The following is a 25,331-nucleotide window of genomic DNA, read 5'->3' as shown; positions in this document are numbered from 1 at the left end:
CAAATGACACCAAAGTTATATGGGTGAGTAAACGATCGTATTTTATGCCAGAAATAAGGTCCAGGTTGTAAAAAACGGTAGTTCCCCTTTAATGTCACCTATGTAATTTCCGCACATTGCAAATTCATCTCGGTCAGATTGAACCCTTTGCCGGGCCGATTTTTGCCCGCGGGCCATATCTTTGACACCCCTGGTGCAGAGTATGATTTCACTACAGTGCATTATTTATCTGCAGAAGGTTGGATCCACCCACTCACAGTACAGCGTAACGTTAATGCAAATCTACACTGTTAACTGCTTACAGCTTGCAAATACACTGGTAAGCATTTCCATACTGGCCCTTAGCATCTGCTTTACAGAGTCTTTGTTGAGTTCTTGAGCCTCTTGAGTCCTCCCAGGTACTGAACAACCGACAATTAGACACAACACACTGTAGAAGTCCAAACACTCAACACTGCTGTGTCGTTATTTTAGCCCGTTTTCACATAACTCCGTCACATAATCCTTCCCTATCCTCTCACTTTAATCACGCAGCTGTTCTCATGGACATATCTTGATCCAACTGTTTGCCGTTACATGTTCAAAAACTGATTATACTCAAACGGCCGAAGATCTTTGGATATCATTCTGTCTGCTTGTTACGTTTGAGGAAAGTCATTTTCCACAAACCATTTCCTCAATTGCCACTCTCCATCCAGGGGAATACAATTATGTAAACGCAAATAGTTCAGTAATTAATGTTTGCACCATCTCATTTTCAATAGTTAGACAGGATCTAAATGTAGATCAGTTCCCATGCTGAATGAGTCTGTGTAATACCTGTCTGATCTTTGCATCGTTACTGCATTTCCCTTTACACGCTCTCCCTTCAAAACCAGTTAATTGACAGTCAACTTTTGTAAGAGGAGAGACTGTGATCGCTGTTATTTAATATCTCTGCTTCATAGACCGAGATGTATCACATTTGGATGCCTGTGCAGCTCGAGAATAACGAGAAGTAATCAAGGATTTTTGACAGGGAGACGAAAAGGCGATCATTATCCAAAACACTGCCTCTCAGTTTTTATGTTCCCAGAAGCCAATCTTCTTTCTCTCAGCTCCGCAGCGCTTGTTTGGAGACAAGGCAATCTGTTTAGCAGCGGCAGCAGCAGCAGAGAAAGAGGAGGTGAACGCTGTTTGTCAAATTAACAAGCATGTGTACACAAACCACTCCAACGTCTATTGTAGAGATGTTACACAAGTGAGCGGCTTAAAACAGAATAATCAACAGTAGCTTGAATTAACATGTTTTCCAAAGTAACATAAAAGATTCAACAGTAAGCTCGTAAAAGAACCTTGAATAGTTTCAGATATTACTGGATTATAGTCAAATAGTTGGAAAGAGAAATTACTTGAGGCCTGATTTATATGTTTTCAAGGCCTTCTAGCATTCAGACTGGCAGCAGCAGCAGCAGTCAGCTCTCAAGTAGCTGCAGAAGACAGCTAATCATTAGCCAGTTAGCCTTCATTACGGCCTGGGATCCGGGCCTGGCGATAAAGAACCCGGGACGGAGGGCTCACAACTTAATGATCCAAAGATCAGTGCAGGATTTACAAGCTCAGGGTTTCTGCCACGGCCCCCGGACAAAAGCCTCCTCCCTCTCTTCGCCTACTTCGCCGGCGCAATTGAGTTCATAAAACCAGGAAACAATGTCGGAAAGTAATGAAATCTCCCACCTGGCGTAGAAAGAAAAAGAAAATAAAGGAGACATAAATCGCTGAGGTAAAGCCTCCAGTTGATTAGATGATAAATAAAAGGCAAAGCGCCAAGAACAAATATTTCACACACTAGGTGTTTTTATAGTGCCTTCAGCGGCGATCATATTTAGTTTTTCTTTGAAGAGTTTGATAGCTGTATTTATAGGTGTGTGGTAAAAAAAACAAAAAAAAAAACTGCATTCAACAGTTTCAGGCCTAGAGGATCAACTCTGATCACTCTATACCCAGTCTGAACTACCTGCTGATGTTTGAAGCGAAGCCTTAGCTTCCACCAAAGCTTGAAGCAGAAGCCATTCATAACTGACAGGCATTTATATGTTGCAAGCCTTCTGCAACAGCTGAAATCCTTCTCACAGAATCTAAGCCCTTCTTTCACATAGCAGCTCCAGCAGCAAGAATGTGTCTTCCCCACGGCAGACAAGAGATGCCAGCGTTCAACCAATTGCCCTAACTAACAAGCGCTGACCAATTCAAACAATGCCTCCCCCAGTTCTTGCACCTGCTCTTTATTTTACATCTAAAAGGAAGACTGGTGTTCCCGTCTCTTGGAGCTAATTGAGAAAAATGACGAGCAACGGAGATTGAACGCCCACAGAGTTTGCCACTTTCTACAGCATTTGAGTTTGGAGGTGAAGGCCTCGTATGCAGCCACGGCGTCTGACAACTTTAAAATGAGTTATTGAAAAAATAATACTTAATATTGGATTTTGTCATATTAACGTTGATTAGGTCTCCAGATGGATTTTTTTTTTTTTTTTTAATTAAAGTTCATCACATCCTCCTGTCGAAAGCAATACAAGCATGCAAAATGTGAAGCAATAACACATAATCCTATCTGGATAACTGGTAAATCATTTCCAAGTCTATTGGTTTCTTTGCCAGACTATGAAAAGATGAAAAATACCAGGAACAAAATTCTACAACAAATTAAATGCTTGCATGTGCTTCAAACAGCACATGCAGGAACGAGCCCCGGCTGCTTCACGATCCTCAGTGATTCAGTATCTTTTCCTTCCCTCTTCCCTATAGTAGAGACTCTGGAGACTCTGGAAACTCTGGAGACTCTGGGCTGCTGGAGTGCGACCTTCATGGAATTTTTCAGAAAACTGAGTAAACCTGCACAATATCATGGAGACTGCTCGCGAGGAAAGATGAAACTAAGATCTGACAGAAGCTGTACGTCTAGGAATTTATTTGTTGCAAGCTAATGTTTCGTTGCTGCACGCATGCAGGTTTGGGCGGCTGTGGCTCAGTAGGTAGAGCGGGTTGTCCACAAACCAGAGGGTTAGCGGTTCGATCCCCAGAATGTGCCACATGCCGAAGTGTCCTTGAGAAAGACACTGAACCCCCAGTTGCTCCCAGTGCGTGGCACTGGTATGTGAATGTGTGAGTGCTTGTGTGAGCGAATGGGTAGATGTGTCTGTGACTGTAAAGCGCTTTGAGTACCAATAGGTAGAAAAGCGCTATATAAAAGCAAGGCCATTTACCATTTACAAACTGCACTAATTGGTATGGAAGTGTCCATAAGTCTCTCTGTCAGATCAAGGATTTCCACAGCTCCTCCACATCTTCTACCTTGGCAGTCCGAGCCAAATCATGACATCATCGGCTGCTACGTGTCTTGAGAGCGTCACATCAGCCTCGGCCTGAGCGATCTTTACTCATCTGAGGAGAACCTCTCCATCACCGTCACCGCTGTCACCATCCCCACCCCCCCGATGCGGTGTGAATGCCTCCTCTGTGAGCCAGGCCAAGGATCTGCCAGTGGCCCCCTCTTTTTTGTAAGCTGAATGGGCACGGCTCGGCCACGTTTTTAAGGCGCCCTAATGTACCATGGCTGGACCACAAAGGCAGCGTGGTAATTTGCCAGGATAATGACGCTCCTTTAATTCGGCCCTAGGGGCCACAAACAGAATGCTTTAAAGAGACTCCCCCCAGCCAGGGATGAGCCATATCCCCCTACCTCCCCTCATTTTTTCTAGGTCTTTCTCTCCTTCTCAGCCCACCCCTTCTCTCTTCTATTGGCCTGAAAGGAGCTTGTTTTCTTCCGGCTTATTGTCATCCTGAACTAAATATCAGCAAACAACAGTGGGGCTGCAGGAGACAACATGCCAACCACGACCGGAGCCCCTGATCTCCTCTCAGAGGAGCAGAGAGAACCAAGACAAACACAGAGGAGATTCTTCAGAACAGCCAGGGAGGGAGCACCGCTGCTCTACTCCAATGACACATATTAGGGAGAGATATTCAGGCCACAAATTGAATTGAACAGAGTAAGTGAGAAGGAGGCGAGCGCTGAGCAAGGGGACTGCAACAACAGAACGTAAGCAAATGCCAAGCCGGGGCTTTAGGGATATTAAACACCAAGCAAGAAGTGGGTGAGATTGAACCTAAAGTGGTCTGCACTTTTTATGATAAATTGAGCTGCACTTTTCTTTTTTCCTTCTTCTTTGCAGTAAAGCTTTGTTTGAAGGTTTAAATGAACAATCTCGGCTTGTGAACAGTTTGAGATTAAAAAAAAAAAAATTAATTAATAACAAAGAAAGAAAGAAAGGGATCAGCGTTTATTAAGGGCCACAATCTGCTGATAAAGCCCAAAGAGATTCAGTTTCATATAAAGCTGGTCTTCATCTTATTACCAATAAATCCAATAACTGATGGCAAACGGCAACCAACCCCTCCGCAGAGCGCTCCGAAGGGAACATTTTTAACATTATCTTCTGTGTGGAGTTTGCGCGCTGTGGTGTGCTGTTTCACAGCCCGTGGGTCGACTTGAAAAGAGCCAAGTCACGTTCCGTATTTTACTCTAGTGATCAGCCTACAGGTGACGATGACACAGATTCAGGCAATCTGTTCTCATTTTCAGGACTGTTCACATAATCCCCAATTACGCCGAAAGCAACAGAAGCAACAGCATGTGTAGGATCAACTGCATTAATCTGCATCAAGTTTTAATTATACCATTTCAGCGCAAACAAAGAGCTTGATTACATGTCACATAGCGGGTCGATGCAAACAACAGTTTTGATGTACACATCAATGAGTAAGCGCTAGCCACAGAATTTCTCTTTGGTTAATAGTAGTAAATAAAAAGACACTAGCTGACACTAGCTGAAAAATGCCACTTCTTGAAAAACTAGCATACCAGCTGCTGGTGAGCTCTTCCCACATTTGAATACATGAACCTAAAAACGTAAAGGATCAACTAATTATAAAGCATCTTAACCGACAAAGAACTGTATTGTATACATGCTGAGAAAAAAGGTTTTGTGACGCAGTGCATGCAATTTATGGCGTTAGGGTTAGCGTTATTGTCTAGCCTTGAAGCCACTTCCCCCACCCAAAAAAGTCGGAAAGTTGGTCTGAGGTCACTCCGTTGGGAAGTGATTAAGCTCCAACAAAGATCTGCCAATCGAATAGTTTGGGCAGGCTTTATATGGTGATGGAGATGAGTTGAGTTTGTTTACAACATATTGGCTCTGATTGGTTGTAGGACTGTCCAGTTGCATGCAGAGGTATCGGCTGAAACACACCACATATTATGTGACGCTACAAACATGTCACTCATGGCGCTTCGTAGAGCCTGGTACCTACTGTGCAATTGCTAGGTACATTTTTAAAGGGATGACGACACAACAACATCAACAAGCGCTTTAGCAACCCTTCAAAGAGGGGTCTACGGCAACGTAGCTGGCCATGCATGACTATTTTGCATGAAATCAGCAAGTTGTAGCGATGAAATCCCCTTAATGATGCAAAGTGGTCTAAACTTTGAGGTGATGCAGTTGAGACAAGATGACCAATGGGAGCGATGGATACGACTGACTGACACGTGACTCAATCGTGCCATGACTTTGGCTCCTAATACCAAATTCATCATGCTGAAAGTGGTCTTTGCGAACGTAGATGGATCAGTGTTTTCTTCTCAAATAGAAGAGAAGCATGCAACGAGAAAATGGCTTTATGTGTACACATGGCTTAAGGCTTTGTATTTTTGTCAGTCAGTAATACAAAATACAGATCTTTGGGAGCACAATTGTTTCCAAATTACCTAGTATGAGTATTCCAGTCTTTGAGTGGATACTCAGCAATAGATTGTCTTCATTTTCTATTAGACAGGAGCCCTTCAAGAGCTATTCCCGTCACAAGGATCTTGTTTATACATTTGTCAAAGTACCTGTGGAGGAGGAAACAAAACATTCGGATGAGGACACTATAGTTGGACAAAGAAGTCTCAAAGACTCAAATAAGTCTCCTCCTTCAGCAAAATCCAAGAAAAATTCTGTTCTGGTGACCAGGAGGTTTTAAAATACTGACCATGATTTTTTTTTTTTTTTAAGAGCTGAATTGACAATCGGCATGTAAATCCACAGAGAGTGGCTTCAATCGGCTCCGGTGGAGGTTTATTTCTCAAGGTGATTGTGCACTCATGTCACACCATACCGTGCCAATTAGGCTGGAGGCCGCCTGCAGCCAGAGAGATTCACCGATTCCTTTCACACGGAAAGAGAGAGACAGAGGTAGAGATGGAGGTGGTAAACCTTGTCCATTGGTATGAAGCCCCCCCATCCACCTCCGCCGCCATAGTCTACCCACTGCTTTTCAAATCACTTCTCTCAGTCAGAATAAAGGGCTTTAACTGCAAAGGTCACGGAGATAATCTTTTTTTTTCTTCTTTTTGTTGGGTGGAAAAGGGAAGAAAGACGTTTAAAAACGTAAAAAGAATAATTGCTATCCCTCATCCACAAGACCGGAGAGAAGTTTGGTGTTTGCCAGCAAAATTGAGCGCACACACACACACACACACACACACACACACACACAAAGTAAGCTGAATTGTGAAACAAATACAAAGAAGAAAAATTCAGGCAAAAGATGTAGAAACCAATCGAAGAAATGCACGGAAGTGAAATGAAAGTTCTGAATGGAAAAGATTAAAGTGTACTCACCAGCTAAGCATCACTGGGGCGTAGGGACGGGGCTGAGAGGGCCGTCTGTCCTTTTCAAATTGATTCTGGAAGAAGGGAGAAAAGGGGAGGGGAGGGGGGAGGGGTGAGTCTTTTTTAGTAGCTTGCTCGCCTCCTTCTCATAAGCAGAGTGCAGAGCCACAAAGAAGTGCTGGCGCTCTCGTAAACAAACCGCCAACTTTTCAATGGGGCAGGGAAGGCGGAGCGGGAGCGGCATTTAAACTGGGGGAGTAAAGGGGGCTGGGGGAAAAAAGAGGGACCTGCGAGATGCCTTTACATCCAGAGAAGGCCCAGCCGGACAATAACAAACCACGGAGTTCAATGCAGTTCAAACACATTAAATCTTAGAACCCTTATATAACATATATATATACATACATAAAAAAAAAAAACCTTTGCATTTCATATTCTCAACTGTAAGTGAACAATATGGATGTAAATGAGGCCAACGGATGCCCGACTGTGTCCAATCACTCACAGACGCTAATATGCACAGAGCACATTTTGGTCCGGGCTTTTTGATCTCAATGCCACAGAGCAAATTGGAACAAATAGCCCTGGTCGGTTTCTACGGCAACCTGAAGGAGCAGCTCAGGCTTGCAATCCCTCTTGTGGTGGCGTCGACCGCCGTGATATGGCTGCTGTTTCCTTCACCTCCACGCGGGAGACGGAAAAATAAATAAAGTAAAATAAATGAATGAAAGAGGGATTCAAAAAGAAGAGGAACTAATTTGGCACGCACGCGAGACAAATGGAAACCAAATGGTGACGTCTTCAATTGTGGCTTGTCCGACCAGAACTAAAATGCAAAACGCTAAGCGCTAAGGAACCAGAGAAGAGATTTACATAAATAATAATTCCACTCTTATCAAACTTGGTGTCACTTAATTAAAGATAAAGTCCACTGTCCAAATTCTCCAGCTCGGTGCTAAGACACTTAACGCCCAGAAAGACAGGTAGACAAACGCAGTAAAGAGGATTTTCTATGGAGGTAAGCTGAGAATTTAGGGCTGAGCAGCGGGAAGTGTCCGCTCACACAAAAAAAAATACGCCTCATAATCTCCAATGTCAGTGTGGGATCAGGCTTTATTCACTGCAACAAGTGAGGAGGAAGAATTCTCATAAACTGCTTAGTGTGTGACCTATAGTCTTATTTCCTTTCACACACATATATAGAATCGCACACACTCCCGTCTCCTGCAGCGATGCCTCCACATCAGACAGCCAGACGGACATTGTCTGGGACTGTCTCAACCCCGCTCGAATTCAGTGAGACTTTACTGACCGTAACCGAATGTGACTTTCAAGGATAACATGTTATGGGTAACATCAAAACTGACGCCTTCACGTTCCAGTGCTTGGAATAACTCCCCATGTCCCGGTTTATGCATTTCACCAAATGACCTTGCGGCCTCGAAAATCTCACAACAAGACTGTCTGTCTGTCTGTCTACAGCTTTGCTAGCCTCTCTGCGAGGGTGTTCTTAGGCGCAATAGAGTTTTAAAGGTACACCGATGAGCCACAACATTAAAACCACTGACCATCTTGTGACAATTCAATGTCCTGCTGGGAAACTTTTGGACCTTCATTTTTATGGATGTTAGTTAGACATGTAGCACCCACCTAGACCAGACTAGACACCCCCACCCCATAGTAATGACTCCTTGATGGCAGCAGCCATCTCCAGCAGGATGCAGGAGGTTTAGGAACAACTCAAGAAACATGAAGAACAGCACAAGGTGTTGACCTGGCCTCCGAATTCCCTAGATCCGAACGTGGAAGGTGGTCATAATGTTATTTTGATTATGCATGCCAGAATGCTAACATGCTAGCACATCGTGGGGCAAACACATGCAGAAAGGATACGTTTATTCCAACCAGAGAGAAATGATTGGATCAAGTGTTAGCTCCTGGTTGGTAGGAGCTACTCTTTTCCTATTTACTCTGACTGGTCTATTATCACTGTTGCTATCAGTGGAGTGACAGTGTCGACGTTAATTCAGCAACTGATCATGCAAATGTCCGAGCGCTATAGATGCAGCTTGCTAATATCACCGCCAGATGAACCTTGAAAAATGACATGTGAGCCTCTAAGTGACTTGAGATGTGTGTGTGTGTGTGTGTGTTGAACTTGAGATGCTCCATAACCAGCAGCCCCTCTGATAACATTACGGCTCAGACGGGGGAGTTGAGATCAGAGCGTCTTAATCTGGAACTTTCCCTCCCGCCCGTCTGAACTTTTGCAGCTCACCACGCAGCGCCTCCCTCATCTCTGTCCGAGAGAAGCGGTTATCAGCGGCCGCCGACCATCGGATCCAGCAGCGAAAATCAAATTCCCCTAATTAAACCCCGGTTACTGGTAACTGAATCAGACGGTTTAATGAAGGCTTAGCGGGAAGTAGGTGAAGAGGCGAGTTACGAAACAGCAGGACATCGCAACTCAACAACTCCTGATGTTTGTTTCCCTCTCTCACACACACACACACACACACGAACACACAATCACACATTGTACTTCAGGGCAGTAAAGGAAATATGTCTAATTAGCAGCAAATTAGTGCCTGCAGCTCTTCAGTTTACACCAGAGTATAGCAGGGCTGCTGTAGCCGAAGAAACGTTTTTATGAAGCCTCCTAAAGTCAAACACAGCAGATCTTTCTCGTGCAACAAGCACCCACTGCATGCTATTAATAAAGTGAAAGCGGCACTTTAAAATCATAAGGGTGATTGTCCCGAGAACATTATTGCCGCAACAACAAATTACAAAAATAAAAGCTGACTCACACTTCCAATGAAAATGAAGGTGGTGGAGGACTGACACCTAAAACTGGTTGGATCGATCATTAAAATACTCGAACAATTAGCACCACCGTGAACTTGGGGCTCATTCGTGTACGGATTCCGTCGCACACACACGAGAGCACAGTCCAATTAGAACAGCAGGCAGCTCCAGTCAAATTAGTTATGCTTCAGTAAACCGTTGTAAATTCTGAGCAAATATGTAAATACAAGAACTGGCAAAATGAAAAGTAAATCTGTTTTTCCTGTCGCCCGACTGGTATGTTGTGTACTCAACAGAAAACTGACAAAACTGCAGAATTAACCGAGCACCAGATTTGCCTCCTACCAACACAATTACACACACAGCAAAACATTAAAACCACTAACAGGAGAATTAAATAACATTGAGCATCTTGTGACAATACGATGTTCTGCTGGGAAACTTTAGGACCTGGCATTCATTCATGTGGATGTTACTTAGACATGTATCACCCACCTAGACCAGACCAGGCACCCCCACCGCATAGCAATGACACTCCTTGATGGCAGCCATCCACAGCAGGATGCAGCCTGACACAAAAACGCTTTAGGAACAACTCAAAAAAACTTGAAGAACAGCACAAGGTGTTGACCTGGCCTTCAAATTCTATAGACCCCAAACTGGTCAAGTATCTGTGGGATGATCTTCAAGCTAACTTAACCAAAGAAACACAAACCCATACTGGTACAAAAGGTAGACTTTACTATCCTGGAAGCCAGACCAACATGCCTGCGGCTCAGTCGGAAACTAAATATGCTCCGACAAAGATCTTCCAGGCCAAATTAAATCTTTTGGGAGCGAAGAGTAACTGCTGCTTAGTCCTCCACGTCACATGAGCACCACGGAGTTGAATTTGTTTACAACAAAATGGCTTTGACTTGTCGCGGGCCTATCCAATCCAGGGGTATTGTTTTTGTGTCCGTATCCATTAGGAACACTCCATAATGAAATCCAAACGGCGTGTTACCAAACTCATTTTCTGATAAGAGTCTACGCCTGGCTAAGAGCTTACAGGAGAGCTCATTCATTCAGTCATCTTCTGTAACCGCTTGTTCTGTGAAGGGTCGCGGGGCATGCTGGAGCCTATCCCAGCCAGCGGGGTCCACCCTGGACAGGTCTCCAGTCTATCACAGGGCTAACACAGAGAGACAGACAACCATTCACACTCACACCTACGGCCAATTTAGAATGAACCTAACCAGCATGTCTTTGGACGGTGGGAGGAAGCTGGAGTACCCGGAGAGAACCCACGCAGACACAGGGAGAACATGCAAACTCCACACAGTCAGCCTGGATTCAAACCTGGAACCTTCTTGCTGTGAGGCATCAGTGCTAACCACCACGCCACTGTGCCACCCTACAGGAGAGCTGTTGTATTCATTTGCAATAGATTGCCCAGGTGTACCTAATAAAGCGTAGCAATACAACTTAATGAAGAGATCAAACCTCACTCAACGAATAGACTTGACCTAAATTTAGACTTGTGAACAGGGTGGGTATCCGTGTGGGGTTTTGTATTCCTCTGTCAACACAGCCTATTCAGTCCTGAGTGTCAACATATTCCTGTGGTATAGAAGGTCCTCAGCCATTCACACCTATTCAGAGGAGTAAACAGACCATCAAACTCTACCAGACTGGCTGATAAAATTTTTTCCTCCAGTTTGTAATAACACAACAAATCTATAAAACAATGATCTCCACTTAAACGATTACAAGCCCAAGCAAAGGGGATAAACAAAAACTCCCCTGAACCGAATCTTTACACTTTTACAGCCCGAGGACAGATTCGGCATAAAGCAAACACAATAATAAAAAAACAAACCGAGGAGCGCCGCATACAAGACTCAGCGAAAATGTGGTCATTAAAGAGACGGGGCTGTACTCACACTGTGATACCAGACGGGCAGAGGCGGCGATTAGCTCCGTTGAGTCTTCCCCGCTTGAACTAAATGTGTTGAGAGGATTTACTGTTGCACTGACGGATGCGACAAGGCTCAAAAACAAAGCACTCCTATGTAAGGGTGATGGGTTCCTGGTTTAAACAACAGCATTTATTCCATCAAGCAAAGCACAGTTTGCAAAGGAGGAATTTGAAGCTTTTTGCAATTACAAAACAAAGCATTGCAGCTTGCAGCAAGTGATGTACCTGGGAAGATGTTAAATGGATCTTGCTGTTATGATTTAATCTGTGGGGTGCATTTACACCGATCAGGCATAACATTATGACCACTTCCTAATATTGTGTAGGTCTCCCTTGTGCCTCCAAAACAGTTGAGACTCATCAGAGAATGGACATGGGCCTTCTGAGGGTGTCCTGTGGTGTCTGGAAATAGAATCTTGTTAGTGGGGGGCCTTTGAGGGGAGGGGCCTCTGTGGATCATCCCACAGATACTTGATCAGTTTGGGATCTAGCGAATTTGGAGGCCAGGTCAACACCTTGTGCTGTTCTTCATGTTTTTTGAGTTGTTCCTAAACCGTTTCTGTGCCTGTGTCAGGCTGCATCCTGGGTGCTGCCGTCAAGGAGTGTCATTGCTATGGGGTGGGGGTGCCTGGTCTGGTCTAGGTGGGTGCTACATGTCTAAATAACATCTAAATGCCAGGTCGAAGAGTTTCCCAGCAGGACACCGAATTGTCACAAGATGCCCAACGTTATTTACGTCTCCCGTTAGTGGTTTTAATGTTGTGGCTGATCGGTGTACATCGTCGCCCCCAGTCGAGCGGGTCCTCAGTGCAACGAGGCGAGTTTGATTCCAGCCTGCACCCTGTGCTGCATGTCATCCCCTCGCTCCCTCGCCCCATTACTTCCTGTCTTGCTCCACTACAATCAAATGAACGCACAAAAGGCCAAAAGCTTTGAATCTAATTAGTTATCTATCTAACAGTTTGCTTCAATCCAATTGTATTTTCGTAGCACAGAGTCACTCTTGAATGTTTAAGACACAGAGCAACTTCCAAAAACCTCACAGGACAACCAAACAAAGAGGACAAATGAACTGAAAATGCACAAATTCAATATGCTGATAAACAAATCGAATCGATTAGACGTGAAGGAGAGAAACATAAACACAGATTCAATAATCAAACGCACCGCAAAAGACCGGCGAGGGCTCAGACAAGTGGCCGTCGTCGCGCGCCGCTTTCCCAAAAGGTCACCTGTTGCATACGCGCCGGTCTAATTTGCACAACCTGAAACCACGGCGTCACAATGACAGGCAAAGCGTCTGTTGCCCTTGTTATTCCGCTCCGGCCTCCTACGCCTCCACAGCAGCGGTGACGGCGGCAGCCCGGGCTGGGTTTCCAGCCCCGTTTCATATGTCCTTGGCTTTCCATCATCTCACTTGACACCTGTTTATACGCGGCGTCACCTTTGACCTTAAGCTCCCCTGTTCTCGGAGACAACCTCTCCGAGTCGGTGGAGGGGTGGCTCGTGTTATCGCGGCGGCGGTGACAAATTGCTGAAAGCTAAGACGTTAAAAAAAAAAGGACTAAACCTAAGGACCACGGTGAGAATAAAAGCATCACTAATGTAAATGGGAACAGGGTCGCTGGTTATGTCAAAGCCACCCACACTTCCACGCCCCCCCCCCCCCCCCCCCCCCGCCTGTATATACTGTTATATAAATATGTATGTATCTCTCTGATTGTGCCTCTGTGGTAATTAAGCGGCACCTCCATTACAGAAGCCCAGAGCCGCTAATACATCAGCGTTAGCTCTAAGGCTACAAACTGCACGGCTGGCCAAATGCCTTGGAGAAATGATGGAGAGCTAACTACGCTATTTAAATGCATCAATCCCCAGTAATGTGACATCACCTCATACAGGCTGCACTCCGCCGCGGCGGGGTGAAGCACTGAAGGTTGGATTTCTAATATTTTCTAAAAGACATAAAAATGCAGTTGACATTATTACCGCTGTGACCTTTATCTGGTTTTTATTTCCTTAACTTGATTTCCATGGAACTATTTTTCACGAATAAGTGAAAAACACAGCATGCACGTAAGGCGGCAATTAGCGAATGTTTCTTGCCATGAAGCTAAATGCAACCTCTCAGCCATGAGGTACTGCAGCAGGTTACGTCGCTCGGCAAACGGAATGAACAGATTTCAAAGCAGTATGCTGAAAAGATTTCCTCTGGCAACGTTTGTGCATTTATTTCATGTCTAATCAGCAACGGCCAAATGTGTTCGATATATCACAGTGGTCCCATGGTCCTGGGATTGTGCATGACTAAGTGTCTGGCCTAAACGCAATGCAGCCACCAATTTCAGTATGTTAATTTAAAATGTTTGCTGTGAAAAAAGGTAATTCACTCATCATTTTAGTCCTTGCTTAAATAACCCCTCACTGAAATACTTGAAATTCTACATTCCAACCCTAGAGTGTTGTTGCAGGGCTTGAGACGACTTTTCCACTTTTGTGTTTTGTGTAAAGTTCAAGAAAATCAAGGTCAATGAAGTTACCGTATGTGATTCCTTGTGTTAAACAAATGTAAACACGTATTTAGACCGTTAGAACATAAGTGCTGATTCAGATTCTTGTCAACATTATGACATTTGACAACATTAGGATACTTCTTCCTGCTTAGCGTTCCAGCAGAGGTGGACCTTGCACCCCACATTGGACCCTGATTTGACCTGAGAATGTTGCCTTGACCTTCTCTGATTGGTTGAGTGAGAACCACATGCTTCTCGACCTCACTGAGAGGCACGGGGACGCAATTTAAAATGTGAAGCCGAAGTTACCAAACACGGTTCCTCACCCCATAAAGGGTTAAAGAGGAGTCTCTGGACTAATACAACTGGCATTCACAAGTAAAACCCAATTAAGTAACTTCAGTGATCAGTCTGCATTACACATATTACATTTTACAAGTTGCTACTGTTTTTTTTTTTCTTGAAAAGTGTCTACATTAAAAAGCATATTATGCTTAAACATGATGGTATATAATACGGTCTGTATTTCCATACTAGCGTTATACCGTATACCGTTATAGGGCGGCACAGTGGTCTGGTGGTTAGCACTGATGCCTCACACCAAGAAGGTTTGACTCCACTGGCCGGCTGGGGCCTTTGTGTGCGGCATTTGAACGTTCTCCCTGTGCCTGCGTCGCTACTCCATGGGTTCTCTCCGGCTCGACTCGGACACTCAGTACTCTGAGTAGCCACGCAGCGTTCTCTCCGGGTACTCCGGCTTCCTCCCACCGTCCAAAGACATGCTGGTTAGGTTAAGTGGTTGTCTGTCTCTCTGTGTTAGCCCTGCAATGGACTGGCGACGGTGTGCACCCCGCTTCTTGCCCAAATGACAGCTGGGACAGGCTCCAGCCTCCTCCTCCAGAGGACAAGCATTTAGAGAAAATGACTGAATGAATGCATGAAGATACTTTCGGACTTCTTGTCGAGTGGAATTGAGAACTGAAGGAAAACATGAATTACCATAAACATGATAAGACTGAGGGTTGCTTGCGTGGACACCTTGGAGCAGATGCTGGAGTCTCCGTGTGGTCTAGATACTGTTGATTAGTCTGGAATAAATGTGGAAACACTGCTCGAATGGGGTAACTGAACATGTTCGATATATGTGTGCACCTATGATTGTCCTTCTTCCCACTTTTCTGCTTCTCTGTGCCTGAGTGCTTTTTTCTTGCAGGAAAGACTGCTCACAACAGTTTGTTGTGGTGTTGCAGCAGAGTGAAGTGCACAGCAGGGGGACTAAATTGTCTGCAGGCAACCAGGAGCAGCGACCAACGTTATACTTATTGAGCCGACTATTGATCCGCACGTCCAAACCGTGCGGCGGCCAAATGGCCACGCCGAGCCTTGCCAAGCTGGCGCAACGAGACCTGGATTCCTTTTAGCACACTTGGAACAAACCTGGAGCATGGATGCTGAACTGTGTGAAGTGTTTTTTAAATTTACTTCAGGCTTTTAAACCATCAGATTCGTCTTTTCGGTGTGTTACCCTACTTATAGAAAAGAGCAAACGTGGTGCGACTCTTCGCTCTGTCTGGTTTCAGGTAATAACTGCTTTCACGCTGACATTTGGCTTCACATTCAAACAACATATTCCTTGGCATGAATTTGCACAATGGTGCATTCAGGCCCTGTCGTGAACCGGAGGAGAATGAAAAACAAACTGAACATCAATGAAACAGCACCATTTTTAATCCTCACACTTGCTAGAGGAATATTAATCCTTTTCTTTGCATTTCTTTTCTTATTTAAACATGAACAGACTCGAAAACGGTCACCCAGGATGGGATTTAGACAGCCGGTCCCACACAGTATTGTGGAGACGGTGTTTGCTAAGCCTAAAATCTTTCATCAAATCTCTCACTCTCTCTTTCTTTCTATCTGGGTGAAGACGTGTAGAAAAACACCCAGGTAATATGTGTGGCTGGATCGCATCTGACAAGGCCTCTGGGATGTTGGAAGAATGTTTACCTAGGAGCTTATTTTTAAAATCAGCTTTTTCCTCTGAGTGACAGGCCCTTACAGGAACACAAACAGAGGAATCTGGGTTATTTCACCCGACAGATTTCTCCATTTGTGCATGGCTTTGTCCTCATCTCCCTCATTCAAAGTGGGTGGAGCTCATTTGGAATAGGCGATGACAACGTTAATGCACGCAATTAGGATTTAGCGTCAGGACCTGCCAACCTGCTGCCAATCAAACCGGCTTCTGAGGGTAAAAATACGTGAATCTGTTCGTTTCTCATCTTTATTTTTCACTGGTGTAGCCATGACTATTCCAGACAAGTGGCCTGTAACTTTAAGAGATGTATAACTTTTTTTAAAAGTAAGAAATTCAACAAAGATTTGGGTTCCAGATGGTATTTTCTTATGGATCGGGTTCCAAATAAAAAACCTAAAGCACCGTCCGCATATAAAGCCATTCGTCCATTTCTTTGTCAGTAAATCTTTAGTGGACGTTCCAAGCTCTGGTTGCTTAGTAACTCGCTTGTATATATCCCACCCCAAACACACAGATCAGGCATAACATTATGACCACCTTCCTAATATTGCGTGGGTCTCCCTTGTGGTCCTAAAACAGCTGTGACCCAACAGGGAATGGACATGGGCCTTCTGAGGGTGTCCTGTGGTGTCTGACAACAGGATGTTGTTAACGGGGGTCCTTTGGGTCATTTGGGTCCTATGGGTCGAGGGGAGGGGCCTCTGTGGATCATCGCACAGATCAGTTTGGGATCTAGTGAATTTGGAGGTCAGGTCAACACCTTGCGCTGTTCTTCATGTTGTTTTGTTTTCCGCTGCCATCAAGGAGTGTCATTGCTATGGGGTGGGGGTGCCTGGTCTGGTCTGGGTGGATGTTACATGTCTAAGTAACATCCATATAAATGAATGCCAGGTCCAAAAGTTTCCCAGCAGAACACTGAATTGTCACAAGATGGTCAAGGTTATCTACTTCCCCTGTCAGTGGTCATAATGTTGTGGCTGATCAGTGTATTTCCCAGTTTATGGACAAAGCTATCTATTCCTGCCATCACCTCTCTCTGTTATAAAAGAAAATACAGTCAAGAACCTATGTTCACGCAAGTCAATCGTGTTGCTTCAAAGTTGGGATTAGTTCCACTTGGTGCCCACCCACTTTGCGTCGCCAAAGGTTTTTCTGTCTATCATCGCTGCAACTCTCTCAATTTCACATAAAACATGCAGTTGCATCTTCGAGGTATCTTCTAGTTTCTATCTTTGTGTACGCACCGCAAGAGCGCAACAAATCTTTTATTCAACCTTTAACAATCTTACGCTTTTTTTTCCCCTACAAGCACAGAGCATGTTACAAAGTGTTCCACATCACATCCTTGTTTGGTGCTGGCGCTGATTGCCGCTTTCACAGATTATATCATCCGTCGCTAATTAATATGTATAATAGAAGCAATTTTCCCCGAGGCCAAAAATCAAACATGGCTTTTGTGCGGTTAATGTGTTCTCTGGAAGCCGCCGCCTGTACTCAGCTGCACAATGTTTGTTTAGACATAAATACCGCGCCCGTCTCTCTCTGACGGTGCGGGAATCATCAGTATATCACAGCTGCTTATCTGATTTTCAGGTTTTACCTACATGTTGGGACATCAATGGTATCAATTAACGCCGTCTCTAAGTCTTTAAGGCGATTAGGTTGTTAGCTTTCCGCATTTTTTTTTTTTTAGTTACCGACAACAGATCAAAGCTAAACTTTATTAGAGTCTGTACAGGACTTAGGAGTTCATACATTTATTGCAAACCCCAACTGATATAAGTGCGGGATTTCAACAACAAAGCTACAGATCCAACTGGATCCACACAAGAGTCAGTGTTGGCCTTCTCACAGCGTACAGCACGCTCTTCCCAATCTCTAATCCCGAAACTTGAATCCTCCTGCCGAAGCTTTGCGAGAATATCCCCAACTGTGAGAAAGAGAGGCCCACCGTCCCTCATTATCCGACACACCTGATATCCGCTTCCTCTCCCTTTCCACCGGCCTCACATCTAAACGGAGGACGGCTCTGTTCATTAAAACACGCGGCGATAAAATCCGGCTAAGCCCCTTCCGACTTTGTGGGTGGAGAGCAGCAATGCTCGAAAACAGGGGGAGGCGGGACCGATTCTTTCATGCGGTCACTTTTCTCTTACAAGGGCACGTACGCGGCACTGAAAGGAGAAGAAAGCCATCTGCACCTGCCGTTCGCATACATATTTATTTCAACGGTCGGTAAACTCTGAGGCGTACTGCCTGGAGGATAAAGAACAGAAAGGACTGCTGAGGGAGTGAGGAGGACACCGACTTCCAGAGGAAAGCGGAGCAAGAATAACAATCCAAGTTTTCCCTGTGGGTCAGACGGCATCAAGGGAAGAAGTTAGCAAGTATCACCCAGCAGAAAGAAAGAGTGGGCGATGAGGAGGAGGAGACGAGTGGGATGAGAGGGGAATTGCGGAATTGCAGCACCACTCAAATCCTGCGAATATTGCACCTTTGGGGAGAAGTTGCCGGTAGAAGTCTTACAATGCAGCTGCATCAATGTAAAGTCCAGCAGAGAGGGAATCGGCTGTATGACGGGCAATCAGCAGGCTTTTTCGCCTGCAGAAGCCGCGCCGCCCGTACGCTTTCATGCCCGTACGCTATGCAAATTACGAGCAGGAAACCGAGTGAAATGTTCCCATCAGCCCCAATGTATTACGCGCATTAAGCCAACACGGTTTCCAGCCTGCAGCGCGTGATGCGAGGCTCTCGCCATATGGAAACGCGCGCGGGACAATTAGCATGAACCCTACCGGGGATGAAGGGAACATGAGGAGGTCTGACTGTTTAACCCGTGCCTTGATGTCGTCTTGTCTTTAACAATCCCTCGAAAAGCATGCTCAAAAGTATGTGGACATGTACGCTTCACACCAACAGCTAATTGTTCCAAAACTAGAATTACCACCTTGCAGTTTTTTTTTTTTTTTCGCCCAGACTAACATGCAGTAAAGACTTTGAAGGAATTTACTAAAAGTGTTTTTGCATAAACATTTTAAAGGAACATATGCTTTATTAACATAAAGCATATGTTTAGCTCTCGATTGGCTTTGCTCTGTCTCTCAAAGCACTTTCTAAAGAGGCTATTCAAATAAAGTTCATCTTTTCATAATTAAGTCTTCTGTTAGTGTGAAAAACGTGTTTCATGAGGCTGCAGAGACCTTTGAGCTTTTTGCAAGGAACTCACGTCATCCTGGACATAACGTTAAGGTTTGAGCCAAATTTGAAGAAATTCTCCCAAGTTGAACCTCAGATATCGCAATGCACAACCTAAAAAGAGCGGTTGCCGGCATGAAGACGTAACCATGGGCATTAATCTTTCCATGCGATTTAAGAACGTGCACGGCTGCAGGGATTTGCTCCCATTCAGTCATTTGTAAGGCCCCAGTTCCCATGTTGGGTGTTTTTTAACGGTTGAACCTCTACGGAGGCCAGAATGCGTGTCTTGTTGCATTGAAACAGCAAAAGGTGCTCCTCCAACTCTGTCTATATTGTCACCGTATGTTGTAGCATGAATATATCCTTCAGCAGAGCTGATGCATCTCGGGCCAGACCATCAGAGTGGAAGTACACTTTTCTTTACCCTTTCACACATCAAACACTTGTGTCCTGAAAGGCTTGAAAGGTGTCTGACATATTTGTAGCTCGCTCCTTTGTGAGGGAAGACAGCTGGGAATTAAAATGACGGGGATTCAGGGTCAAGGCAACCCAGAGTCACATCAAAGAAGCTGTCAAAACCTGTCAGAGTGAAGACACCTACAAAATTCACTTCTCAATTCATTTGTTCTTCGTGTTTCAAATCATTACAAAAATGAAAATGTGATCCGGACAACCTTTTTAATAAGGACGCAATAGAATTCTGCATCTTCCAAACTCTTCCTCCACAACTCACAGTATACCTGGAGGGAGCGCATCTCATCAGTGATTTACAGGCAAAATTAGGATTTCTTAAAAGATACAGGCATAACATTATGACCACCTTCCTAATATTGTGTAGGTCTCCCTTGTGCCTCCAAATGACTCATCAGAGAATGGACATGGGCCTTCTGAGGTTGTCCTGTGGTGTCTGGCAACAGGATGTTGTGACTGGGGGGCCTTTGAGGGGAGGGTCTTCTGTGGACCATCCCACAGACACTTGATCAGTTTGGGATCTAGTGAATTTGGAGGCCAGGTCAACACCTTGTGCTGTTCTTCATGTTTTTTTGAGTTGTTCCCTAACTGTTTTTGTGTGTGTGTCTGTGTCAGGCTGCATCCTGCTGGGGATGGCTGCTGCCATCAAGGAGTGTCATTGCTATGGGGTGGGGGTGCCTGGTCTGGTCTAGGTGGGTTCTACATGTCTAAGTAACATCCACATGAGTGAATGCCAGGTCCAAACGTTTCAGTGGTTTTAATGTTGGGGCTGATCGGTGCATAGTCACAGCTGCTGTGACTCTGAGCCGACTGCTACGGTGGCCCTGAGCTAAACACAGCGCAACTAAAAGGAACAAATCTGACAATAAACACAGCACCCAGAAAAGAAAGCTGAAAAGAGAGAAAGCATAGCCGCGTCCAAAGACGACTTTAGTAGGTTTATGAGTCACATGGCAATGAAAAGCGTGTCCCTTTTGTTCATCACTTTCAGGAATCATTACTTGTTGTTAGTCCGTGCTGCTTGGAGTGTGTACTTGGTCATGTTTTCTCACTTTTAATCAAACCGGAGAGTCAATTTTGTGAGAATGTTTTCTCGGTTTCCTTGTGTTTTATTCATGCGCCTGCGTTTTCAGCGCATTGAACAGCCAGGGCCACTGTAGACAAGCTGCCAAACTCTGCAAAGGACCAACCCTTTCAAGCCTGCGGGCCGTGAATATTTGATACCGCGAAAAATTGATTTTCGGCATTCCTGCAACTTTATACTTTTTGAGAGAAAAGCTAAACTGGAAGAACCTCAAACACGACTGGTTACATCACCTATACGCCTCAAACTCGCACGAAAACCACCTTATTGTCTACTAAAGCTAGACACAATCAGTCTGGGGCTCATTTCATTTTGGAGTCGACAGCCGGGAGAGTAAGGGATGGATGTGGAAAGAGCGGGGACTGATAGAAAAGGCGCTGCAGGTGATTCATCTTCGTGAGCTGGGCTTGGTCAGTCGGACACAGGAGTGCAGACCGCGTCTGGTTTTAATCAATGGATATTCCACCTGGAGCAGAGACTGAAAGAGCTCCAAAAAAAAAAAAATAATAATTTTGAGAGAGAGTGGCTCAGTGAAAAGCAGACAATTTGTACGACGGAGACATCAATAGACGAATGAAAAGAGTGGCTCAACAGAGAGAGATGTTAGGAATTAAAAGGCAGCCTCTGTTGATAAGGAGGATGCACCGCAAATGGGACAGAATAAGAGACAGAGATAAATCATGATAATATGACAAGAAGAGGGGCAGGGGACAGCAAGAATTAAACCATTTAACATAAGCTGGGCTGGGAATCAAGCTCCCAATCCATCTTTTGAAGAGCAGGAATGAAACCCCCATTCATCATTGCGGTGTGAGGATATAACTAAAGAAAAGAAAAGTGGCAGGTAACCAATGCCCCTGTCTTTTATCAAGCTCTTCTTGTGGGACGACAGCAAAGAGTTCCCGACTTTCTGAAAGGCAGCAGGGAGACAGAAAAGAGCGCCTGATGTGGTAATTCGGTGTTTACTGCCACAGACTCATCCGTCATACCCGCCGTTTGCTTAACAACTCTTGAAATGGAAGTACTTAGCAATTAAGATTGAATTGCGGAACCGAGAGACAGGTTCAAATTATATGTGACGCAGTAAAGGAGGCTATTAATTTGGGTTCAAAGAGAGCAAGGCCCGAAGGGGTTGGAGGGGGCAGGTAAAAGGAAGCACTAAAGCGTGTTACACTATCTGAACGTGTGTGTGCGCGGGTATCATGTGCATACTCAATCTGAAAGTTTGCCCACAACTGATGAAATGTTTGAGCCGGCACAACATAATTAGCTTACTTGTGACAGCACGTTGAATAACTTTAAGGTGCCCTCGGCGAAACCCCCACGAGTCGACGCGAGACAGTTTGCGAGTGATTCATTATTAATATGAGTTTCATCATCAGCCGAGAGAACTTTTTCTCGTCGGCCTCTCGAAGCAGCCGATCAAAGCTCGGTGGAATACAATGTGGCGTGAGTGAGACCAATGTTGCTTCCAAGCCTTTGTTCAGTTTCTGCTTCGTTCCACTCCGGGAACAAACTGGAGAACTGCTCTGTGTTATTGAGGAAAAGTGGCGTAAATTCATTCAGAACATTAAAGCGCCTAAAAACTTTCATCTTGAGCTAGACAAGAACAAATCCAACACCCCTCCCCCCCAAAGAAAAGGTCTCCCTTGTGCCTCCAAAACAGTTGTGACTCATCAGAGAATGGACATGGGCCTTCTGAGGGTGTCCTGTGATGTCTGGCAACCGAATCTTGTTAGTTGGGGCCTTTGGGTCCTATAAGTTGAGGGGAGGATCATCCCACAGATACTTGATCAGTTTGGGATCTAGTGAATATGGAGTTCGGGTCCAGAAACTTTTGTATGGCTTCTCTCAAAGGTGGGGCTGAGTTGCTGCCCCAAGTGAAGCAGTTCAAGTATCTCAGGGTGCTGTTCCTGTAAAACGGAGCGAGATGTGGAGAAGGAGCTTGGTACGTCAAAGCAGTGAAGACGGAGCAGAGCCGTAAGTCAGTCCACATTACCAGCCCTCACCTACGATACTGAATTTGGGTAGAGACTGAAAGAATGGCAGATACATGTGCCCGGGCTCTGCGAGCTCAGAGACAGGGTGAGGAGTCTGCACATCCGGATGGAGCTCAGAGTAGAGTCGCTGATTCTTTGTGTCGGAAAGGGGTCATTTGAGGTGGTCTGGGACTCCCGGATCACCTCCCACTGGAGCTTTACCAGGTTCTGGTAGCTGTAAGGAGACTCCAGGGTAGACCCAGGATTCCCTGGAGGTCTAACAAGCATATCCAATCTACGGTTTGGGATCCCTGAGGAACGAGAATGCTTTGCTCGTCTGGAATACCAAGCTTAGGCCGTTGCCACCGTGACCTGACCTTATATAACTAGATAAAAATGGATAGATGGATGCAATAAGGGAGATCAGTCTCCTCATGTTCTATCTCTATGGGCCAGAAATATGTACTTCTTCTTCCCCTCGCTGTAAAATCACTCCTGTCGGCCAATTAGCGGGTGACTCAGCCCAGATTCTGATGTGTAGCCCTCTCCCCCAATATCTCCATCTCAGGGTCCCAAATAAAGCCTCCATCAAGACATCTGCGCCTCCACCAAAAGAATCTAGACCCTGGGAAGTTCTGTTCCTATCCCCAGCCCTCATCTAGGACTCTGATTGCTTTTCATCACACCCCAAGTCCCAAAGCTCTTCTGTTTTTTTGTTTTTTGTTTTTTTTCCAAATGATCTCTTCTTATTGAACTGAGCTGATTTACATATACTCTGCCCATGACACTATAAATCAAAAAAGCCAGCGACTTTAAATGCCACACGCGAGCAGCCTTATCGGAAACGTCGAAATAAACTTAAACAGGTAAATATTGATTTAAAAAATGAATTATCTCAGCGCTCAGAGAGTAAATAAGACTGCGAGTCTCACCAGACGTTTGGCGAAAGTCCCCAGTGAATTTTTTCAGTTTTAGATTTCCGGGGGGGCCGCATCAATAAAACAGATTGGAGACAACTTAATTTCAAGCCCCGAAAAGCTGATAAAGAAAAGCCTTTTAAATGAATAAATTATATAGGAGCTGCCGGATAAAGTGCCACTGTGAGTCACGCAGCTAAACCGGAAACCGATGCGGAGGCTGGACGACGTGCCGATGGATGCGGCGCAATTAATTCACAGTTATGAGTCACTTATGGATCCAACAATAAGCCTGAAACGGGTCTGACTGCAGTCACACACACAGAAAGTGGCAATTTATGAATAATATTGTTATTAAAACTTTATTTTTATTACATTTTTAAACCAATACTAAGGAAAAGCAATACACTAGGGCTTCACTGCCAAAGCATCCATCACAAAGGGGGGTCTCAGAGCGCATATTTTACACTCAATGGTGCTTACTGACACATCAGATTGAAAGGAACGTAATGCCTTTATCATCGGCCAAAAATTTCTCTTTTCACTCCTGTCAGTTTTGCACATCTCCGATTCTTTTCTCATAGCCTTGGGTTTACAGTAGGCTTTGAAATCGTCCACCTGTGGTGCATTAGAGTCTGGCACCGGCACAGAGAAAAGATAAAGTGGCACTGGAGGAAGAGGAGGAGAGGAGGATGGGACGGGGTTGCTTAAGTCTTTTTGGTCCACGCACGTCACTCCTGTGCCAGCCAGCCGTCCGGGTGTCCCCTGCAGGCTGGAGCCGCCACGCCAGATCACAGGGAAACATGAGGAACACACGCATGTACTGTACACAGCAGCACGGAGGAGGAACCCGTCCCGTCCTCCGTCCTCGGTATCAAATGCCTGTTGTCAGCAGACGCAGGGCCACCGCGCTGGATCCGCGCCAAGTCTTTTCATTTCAGAATATTTTAAAGCAGCAAGGTCATCCCGCTGCATCGGGGAGCTCGGCTGCCTCGCTCATCACAAAGTCACCATTATGCTTTTTAATACCGATCTAAAAATTATGGAGCCGTATCTGCTCACTGAGGCAATCATTTCTCGTGCCACTCAGAGGATGTTTTCATCATCAAGTACATGATGGTATCCTCCTTTCTATTTTTATGGTGGGCTTTCTTTCAGTCTTCGGGCTTCAGGTGCACTGGGTTTGTATTTCAAGTTAAATGGGTTGCTGCTCCTCTATCAAGGCATCTCGGGACCTTTTCACAATCTTTAGAAAGCTGAATTTTTGCTATAAATACATTCACTGTCCAGTTAAAGCTTCCACTTATGTATCGTGGTATAAAAGGTTTTGAAGCTAAGATGGAAACAGTTGTGACTCATCAGAAAATGGACATGGTCCTTCTGAGGGTGTCCTGTGGTGTCTGGCAACATGATGTCGTTAGTGGGGGCCTTTGAGGGGAGGGGCCTCTGTGGATCATCCCACAGATACTTGATCAGTTTGGGATCTTGTGAATTTGGAGGCCAGGTCAACACCTTGTGCTGTTCTTCATGTTTTTTTGGGGTGGGGGGGCCTGGTCCGGTTTAGGTGAGTGCTTCATGTCCAAGAAACATCTACAAGAATGAATGCCAGGTCCAAAAGTTTCCCAGCAGAATTGCAATGTTATTCACTTCTCCTGTCAGTGGTTT

At 45.1% G+C, this 25,331-nt stretch overlaps 1 protein-coding gene across 1 annotated transcript in view; it reads right to left on the bottom strand.

The window, feature by feature from the left end:
- Positions 1-25,331, bottom strand: part of sema5ba (sema domain, seven thrombospondin repeats (type 1 and type 1-like), transmembrane domain (TM) and short cytoplasmic domain, (semaphorin) 5Ba) — a 188,045-nt gene that overhangs the window by 145,523 nt on the left and 17,191 nt on the right. Inside the window, exon 2 of the mRNA XM_084545217.1 lies at positions 6,708-6,772. The gene's annotated coding sequence lies outside the window, so the exon portion shown is untranslated. The remainder of the gene's footprint in view (positions 1-6,707; positions 6,773-25,331) is intronic.

This window comes from Chelon labrosus (assembly GCF_963514085.1).
Source record: "Chelon labrosus genome assembly, chromosome: 5".
In the NCBI taxonomy this organism is placed as follows: Eukaryota; Metazoa; Chordata; class Actinopteri; order Mugiliformes; family Mugilidae; genus Chelon; species Chelon labrosus.
This window is presented reverse-complemented; position numbering and strand designations above follow the sequence as displayed.